The sequence below is a fragment of the Schistocerca gregaria genome, chromosome 7, assembly GCF_023897955.1.
Source record: "Schistocerca gregaria isolate iqSchGreg1 chromosome 7, iqSchGreg1.2, whole genome shotgun sequence".
Lineage (NCBI taxonomy): Eukaryota > Metazoa > Arthropoda > Insecta > Orthoptera > Acrididae > Schistocerca > Schistocerca gregaria.
This window is the reverse complement of record NC_064926.1, coordinates 331905158-331911542: the sequence shown is the minus strand read 5'-3', so window position 1 is coordinate 331911542 and position 6385 is coordinate 331905158. Positions and strand designations below refer to the sequence as shown.

The following is a 6385-nucleotide window of genomic DNA, read 5'->3' as shown; positions in this document are numbered from 1 at the left end:
AATCGTAAGAACGATTGCGTGTTTCCGAGTCGTGACGATTCCAAGTTCCAACGATTCATCGATTCTCAGTATGCACTACGCTATGCTTCGAAGGTAACTTCCGAATCATGCCGAGTGGTGCCGAATGATTACGTCCGCCAGATGGCACTCAAGTGGAGGATGCGTGTGAACAAAGGAAGTAATTTTGCACCACCCTTCGCACAAATCGACTCCGCTTCCCTGGCATACTGAAATAAAACAATAGATGCAATCAAATCAAACGTGACTTTCGTCAATTTAGGCATTACACGTATAAATCGAGAATCACACTTGTAACGTCATATGCATGTTTACACATAAATAAACTGTTACTGACACAGTTCGATTCTAACCCCATTGACGATTTCAGACATGTCCTGCCATCTGTGAGTAAGATGTAGAACTTTTTGCATTCCATAAGACTCGTGCCATCGCAGACTAGTAGTGATGGGCTAAACTGCGATTTTCCGATATCAGTGATTTCTGTGAATGCTACTTTTCAGTATCTGCTACTCTTAACTGTGATTTGTCGTAGTTAAGAGTCGCAGTTAAGGAACGTAGGTCGCGTATCCCTCCGCCACTGCGATTTCTGCTACTTCCGCGATTTCTGTGACTTCTGCTACTTCTGCGATTTTTGTGACTTCTGTGATTTCTGTGACTTCTGCTACTTCTGCGATTTCTGTGACTTCTGCGATTTCTGCGACTTACCACCGTATGAAAAAGTTACATCTGCCCACACAGAAAATTCCATCTCAACAAATCTGTCATTGGTAAGTAAGTTTTACGTTTGTTCTTCCGTTGGCTTTAATAATTAATGCCAACAACTGTGAAAATATTAATAGTGTAATTAATATGTAAGTAGCCATACAGTAGCGTAATATTTCGTGCTTAGAAAATGAATTCTAACATATTGTTATGTTTACAGGTACCCGAACTACATTTCAGTCACTCAGTAAATTGATAACTCAAAATATCATTGTCAACAGATCTGGAGAAATTGCCACTGCGTCTTTAGACCGTTTTCGTCAGACGAGAGGTTAGTTTCTAAGTGCTTCGATGGACTTAATTACTTCAGTGAGATCGTTCTTGCAAATGTGAAATATACCCCATTGAGTGCCTTTCACAGCAAATATTAGCAATCTACTCTGTCAGTTATATTGCTTGTAATTAGTGACAGCAAAAGTTGTTTAATAATCCTTGTGATTTTGCAGACACAGTTCTGACTCTTGATTACTGGTTGCTGTACGTATCTATCCACATAAAGGCTTTTGAGAGAGACTCGTGAAGATTCAAGACAGCTCTTAGAGGATTTGCAGTTTAAAAGTGACATAATTGTGAAATAAGTGTGCAGATGGGTGATTAAACTGTGTTTTATTGAAGTTGTTATGCGATTTTAAAGGAATAGTAAATGTTAAATACAGTGATTGAATAATGAAAATCTCATTTTCCACATATTTAAGCCTTCCTATCCCCATAATCCCGTAATTTTCCGCCACATATTTACTGGTAAACACTAGTTGAAGAGTGACATGCCACCTTCCCCCCCCCCCCCCCCCCCCCCCCCCCCCCGTCCTCACACTGACCTGTAACATAGCCCGAGGTATAGAATATGCATTTTGAGGCTGTTGATATGAAAGTGGGAAGTACAGATCTTCCATTTAAATCAGGAATAGCTTAAGTGCAGTACTTGAAAGTAACACAGGAAAAGCTTACTTATGTAGGTGGTTGTAGTGTCGGCAAAAAGTTCGTGTGTGTGAAGTTGCCATGTAAAACACCAGGGGCAAAACTTTTATCCCGAGTCTTGAACTGTGCCGGAATAAAAGTGAGGCATTCATATGACTCAATAATGCTGATTTCATTTCACTACACTTATACAGATGTCTGAGTTCTGCTGTGTTAACATTGCAAAGTCCTGTAGACATGTGGAGTATTAACCAAAATTGTCATATTGGAAGCAGAATCACATTTTTTACGTTACTTGATATTTTCAGGAGAAAAAGGCAATGTTGCTTCTTATTAATATAATACATTCAGAGTCACAGCTGTGTTTGACCAATCATAACTGATGCTGAATGTGTATATCGTCATATAATGTGAAGGGCTTATTTTAATAGTGGTACAAGTCCATTACCTCCACTTTTCTGTCGATAGTGCTTCTGAAATTAATGATCCAAACAAACATTAATAAAGGTTCATTTCTAGCAAGAAGCCATATGCTTGAATATTTCTGGTATCTCAACTGTAGATTTTTCAGCGCTCATTTAACTTTACGACTCCGTATCTCAAAATGAACAAAAATGTGCTTGTACCGCTAATGAAATAAGTCCTTCGTACGCACACACAGCACACCGATCTCGTGAGGCACAAGGCTCTTATAGCGAAGTACGTACGTCGTTCAACAGGTGGCACTAGGAAAAGAATGTTAACTGCGCTTTTTAGTTGCTGCTTGCGACTCTTAGTTGCGATTTGTCACTGAAATCGCAGAAAGCAGTATGGAATTCGGCCAACAGATGGCTCACGGCGTTTATTGTGAAATGCTACTTGCGACTGCTAACTGTGACTGAAATCGCAGTTAGATTTTGTAAAGTTGTTACTGTGATATCTGTGACCTTTCAGTCACTGTGCTTTCTAACAGATAAGCGATTTCCTGTCCACCACTACAGACTAGAATGAATCGTGAAAGAATAGTGAACGAATCGTAGGAATCGATACGCAATGTGAGATTGAATCGGAGGAATCGAATCGGGAAAAAGAATCGTGTTGCCCAACTCTAGTGGACATACAGAGTGCGTTCCATAAGTAATGATACCAATTTTTTTCTGACGTAACGGTGCACCACCGCGTGTTGTAACCGGCTGGCCTAAGTGGAAGGGGGGGGGGGTGTTGACTTCAAAAAGCTCTTTGTCTCATTCGGCTGCGAGCTGCCAGAGAGTCAGGATGTGGTTTTCCGTCAATACCGTTTTGAGTTCATGTAACACAGCACAACGGATCATTCTGTAGAGCAACGGTACACTATCAAATTTTGCGCTAAACTTGGGAAGTCCGCCACCGAAACTTTCCATTACTTCAGCATGCCTTTGGGAATGATTGCTTCTCCAAATCACAAGTTTTCCGATGGCACAAATCTTTCATGGAGGGAGAAAGGAGATCACTAACGAACCTCGCATGGACGGCCATCAACCGCACGAGTCGACGAAAATGCGTGTGCGCGATTGTTTGAACTCTGATACACTGCTGAGCCTTCAATTGATAGCACAAACTTAAAACATGTCAAAAACAACCGTTTTCCGCATTGTGACCGAAGATTTGAACATGAAAAAGGTGTGTGCCAGTGATTGCAGACCGAGCGCAGCCACACGGCAGGTATAGAGAATCTACCTAGCACTCGCCTCAGTTGTACAGCCGACTTTGCTAGCGATGGTTCACTGTCTACATACGCACTCATTTGCAGAGACGACAGTTTATTATAGCCTTCAGCTACGTCATTTGCTACGACCTAGCAAGGCGCCATATTCAGTTACTATAATTACTTCAAGAATGTATTCTGAACAGATATTATTGTGAATCATGAACCGTCAAGAGCGACGTTCATCATTAATGGATTAAAGTTAAGTATCAAACTAATTACGTCCGCTTTCTGAATTCTCATTCCTTGTCATGTTCCAGACCTCACGTCAGTATAGTTCTTCCCTCCTCACGCGAGCCTGCGTGAGCTAAAACGCGTGCATTTCGGCCTCCACTCGTGACACGATGTTGGCTCTTCAGCTAACACAAAAGTCCCAAAAGTGTTGACCGACGAACACAAGCACATGCGAGTACTGCGGTGTCGAAAAATATTTGGAAATGAGTGAAAATGGTCCTCATTTTTTTAACTCAGTTATCAGTGATTTTTGAGTACGACCCTTGTAAGAGGTCCATAATTAAATAATTTGTTGCTAGCGCACTCGAGCTGATGTAATTTCGATGTATTGCTCACGAGCTGTCTGCGATATGTAAGCTAGAAGAGAATCTGAGACCAAAGAGCAGTATTGACTGCAGTAAGAAATGTGTCTTAGTAGGAGTAAGTTGTTGCTAGCGAGCAGTCGTGTCTGGTGTATCGTGTTGGCTGGGCCGGTCGTGTGCAGCGATGGCGGAGCCTAAGCGTTGTAGGATAAGGTAAAAGCAGCCTCGCGCATATGTAGTATTGTTACATCAAGTCGCATGTAAATGTTTTAAAAAATCTGTTAATAATAATCTTTCTCATAAAAAGTAACTTTTGACATTCATCTCAATTTAAAGAATTCACTAATTTCTCTAATCCTTGGCCATCCCGATTATTGAAAAGAAAAATCAGTTCTTTCCTTTTATATAAGACAAATCTATCGGCCAGCATTGCACTTAGCTGCGCCAGGAAAATTTCTTATAGGAGCAGATATGTAGGCGTTATCTGGCGATCTAATTAAGGTAAGATTTTTCAGTTTATTCAGAATGATGTATCAGGGCCATGACGCAGCATTGCTGACGTCCAAAATTTACCAGGTTAAATTGACTGTCAATTATTGAAAGGTTATAAGTGAGTCACAATTTTATCGAGAGGTTTGTCACATTGTATTATTGATAGGTTACGCTAAATGTCAATGCTATACATATTTTCACTGTTGGGTAGTTACACTAAATGAGAATATTATTCATATTATTTTATTTTGTTGGGAGGTTACGAAAATAATTTTGTGGGGAAGGTCCACTTGTCGACAACCGGCCAGGATCGTATTTTTGTGAATTTCTGAGAAGTAGCCAGTTATATATCTGCTCTTATTTACTTAATATTAAAAGTAGTTTGCATCTGGCGCAACGCATTTACTAATTTGTCACTTTTTCTTTCACAGATCATTGGCAATTTATTGCTCTTTGTTGCAACTGTATTTGTTCCATTTTTGCTTTGTCTTTGTTTGACTTTGTGCTTAGCTTTGATCTGTGAAAATGCCCCAAAAAACTGCTAACAGTTCATCGCGATGTGCAATGGGTGAAAAAGCCGGCTTTAATAATTTGACTGATAATTCTAGCGACACTCAGAGTCTTGATGATAATCCTCCAGTTACAGACAATCGGTGCGTACCGACCACCAGTAATGATTATAATCTAAATGATGAGCAAACAATTTCAGTGATGATGTATGCTAGAAGTAAGAAACTCTATACTATAAATAGCTGTATGAAGAAAATGGTAATATGAATATGCATAATCAAGTGTCTATTTTTTTGCATTTCTTCTTTCAGCTCAATAATCCATTTTGTATTTTTTCCAGGAGAAGCTTTTCGTGACACAATATGCTGTAAGTAGTTAGTTATTAAACCTGTTCTAGTACTTGCATTTTTTTACCCAGTTGTGTCTATCATTTATGAATGTGATCACATATACTGTACTTATTTCATAACCTTGCTACAGCTGATTCATGACGAATGACGTTAATAATCCTTATTTCCAGCAATAAGTCAAAAGCAAATATTTTTATGCCCCAGCAATTAATTATCGATCCCAGTGCAATGCATTGCTAAAAAAAATTATTAGGAGTCCCAACTATTACCAGTATACAACTAAATAATGCTACCAGTTTCAGATATATTTTTAGTCCTAAAGATAATGCAAATTTTCTGTATATTGATTTCATTATGTCTATGTATTATTGGACTACCAACCTTGAGTAATAGTTCCAATGTCTTACATTTTAAATATGTCTTATGTCACTTACATGATAGCATATATATAAACACCAGTAACTTGATGCTACACTCAATAACTCCTGTTTTAAATGATGACTTGTGAATAACACTGAATGTTTTGTAACACTATATGAATACTTTGTAACTGGCCAATGAATGCCACTGATTTAATCAGATGAGTTATAAATAGTGTTCTGTAGTACTCAGTACTTGCTACATGTTTAGTAACTGGCCAATGAATGCCACTGATTCAATCAGATGAGCTATGAATAGTGTTTTATAATACTCAATACTTACTACATCTTTAGTAACTAGCCAATGAGTGTCAATAATTGTTCATATCGGTTGATACACTAGTGTAATTCTATGATGACTAGCATAAGACGTAATGTATCCTTCACCTTCTGACTTAATTACCAGCAATTACTGCAATATCCGTTTGTCCTGTCCATCCTCATGATCATGGAGCACTATATTGGTTTTCGCACTAACTCTATGTTGCTGTAAGAGTATGGATTCTACAAGAATATAGTGTTGACATATCAAGCTGTCCACCACCTTCAACGATGGAGATGTTATTATGGTCCTACTGTTTGGTGTACCTAATGTACTACCAAAATGATAACACTGAATATTAATACAACATTTCAGTGTCTCGGCTACACTGA

The 6385-nt window shown here is 38.8% G+C and overlaps 1 long non-coding RNA gene across 1 annotated transcript; it reads left to right on the top strand.

Annotated features, from left to right (window-relative positions):
- The first annotated feature begins 476 nt into the window (after positions 1-476).
- On the top strand, positions 477-1364 carry LOC126281517 (uncharacterized). The gene is made up of 3 exons (XR_007551282.1): positions 477-788; positions 944-1054; positions 1230-1364. It is a non-coding gene; the product is annotated as an uncharacterized LOC126281517 (long non-coding RNA).
- The last annotated feature ends 5021 nt before the right edge of the window (positions 1365-6385 follow it).